Consider the following 1,685-nt stretch of genomic DNA (forward strand, 5'->3'; position numbering starts at 1 on the left):
GGGGTTAGGGAGGGCTGGGACACTGCAGGAAGTGCATGAGGGCCATGGGGGGCATGTGGGCCTTGTGGGGGGGGAAGTCCATGTGTTGTGTGCGGAGGCTGCATCCTGGGGGGAGGGACAGGGGACCTACCCCTCCTAAGCAGCCCCACCCACACAGCTCCCCCCACATCCTGAAGTCACCCCCACAAACTGCTCACCCACAAACCCAGCCACAAACCCGAAAACATCACACAAGCTCCATACCCCTCAAACATCACCCCCACAAATCCGATACCCACGCACAAATTCCCCTATCCCTCCTCCAAATTGCTTTACACTTGTAAATAAACATTGCCCAACATTGCCCAAATATATCAATAAAACATTTTCCTCTCTATATATAGTGGCATTTCATTTTAATAGCGGAAGAACACTATCTTGGGTATTTTAATGAGAGAATTTGGGTTTCTTATCAGAGAATTCACAAATCATAAACAGGGATCACCAAGATCACTGCTGGTGAGACAAGGGGCGAGACCCGTGCAAGAGAGCCTGTCCAGGGCCAGCACTGGGGAACCAGCTGGAGGGCAGATGAGGTGACTGACCTCTTGACCATTTGGGGCCAAGAGGACATGGTTTCACAGTTCAAAGCAGGCCACCACAAGGAGCACATCTTCTAGGCAACAGCTGCCCAGATGGCAGAGTGGGGGCACCCTATCCAGGTATGGCAGGGGTACAGGCTTGAGGCTGCATGTCCAAGGGCCAGACGCTGTCAGCAGGTCACAGCCAGGCAGAAGCCCCTACTGTCAGACTGCTACAGTGGGTAGAGGGTGCAAGGGCCAGTCTAGGTTAGGGCTGCTTCAGCAGTCCAACTGGCACAAGGGGTAGTGTGCCCAGATACCAAGTGGCTGGGCCTCAGAAGCTCCTGAGGGCAAGTAGCCCCAAGCCGCTCACCTGGGAAGCTTTTTATATTGCTGGGTCCAGCACAGGGCAGGTTTTTATACTGCTGAAGACAGCACAGATGCTGGCCTCAGCCTCTAGCTCCCCCTGGCTGCAGATCCAGGAAGAGCTGGGCAGCATTATTTTGCCACAAGTGGCACTACTTGCGCCACACCAAAGTGCATGTCCAGGCACACATGCACCCAAGGCAAAAATCCCCAGCTCAAATATGTGCCACTTCTATTTGAGCTGCTGCACGTGCACATGGCCCTGTTGGACCTGGTCCTGGCCACAGGTGATGACCTGGTAAGGGACCTCCAGGTTCTTGACCACTTGGGCGATAGCGATCATCGCTTGCTGGAATTCACCATCCAGTGCAGGGTGTCAAGGGCCTGCAGCAAGATGGTAGCCCTAGACTTTAGGAGGGCCAACTTCAACAAGTTGAGGAGACTAGTGGGTGAGGTGCTGGGGTCCTTGAGGGCAGGGGAACTCAGTGTCCAGGATGAGTGGTTGTTCCTTAAGGAAACGATACTCAGGACCCAAGGGGAGTCCATCCCAACATAAAGCAAGGGAGGGCAAGAGTGCCCGAAAGTCCCCTGGCTCACCAAGGCCATCCGGGAATGCCTGCTTACCAAAAAGGCGGCGTACATCCAGTGGAAGGGGGGTGTTAACTCCTCTGCTGGGGCCTGTAGAGGGGCTGTCAGGAAAGCTAAGGCGGACAGAGCTAGGACTAGCATCCAAGATCAAGGATAATAAAAAGTCCTTTT

At 54.2% G+C, this 1,685-nt stretch overlaps 1 protein-coding gene across 1 annotated transcript in view; it reads right to left on the reverse strand.

Moving 5' to 3' along the window:
• Positions 1-1,685, reverse strand: part of ATP8B4 (ATPase phospholipid transporting 8B4 (putative)) — a 185,890-nt gene that overhangs the window by 46,607 nt on the left and 137,598 nt on the right.

Source organism: Crocodylus porosus, unplaced genomic scaffold (genome assembly GCF_001723895.1).
Source record: "Crocodylus porosus isolate Cpor-Errol unplaced genomic scaffold, CroPor_comp1, whole genome shotgun sequence".
Classification (NCBI taxonomy): Eukaryota; Metazoa; Chordata; order Crocodylia; family Crocodylidae; genus Crocodylus; species Crocodylus porosus.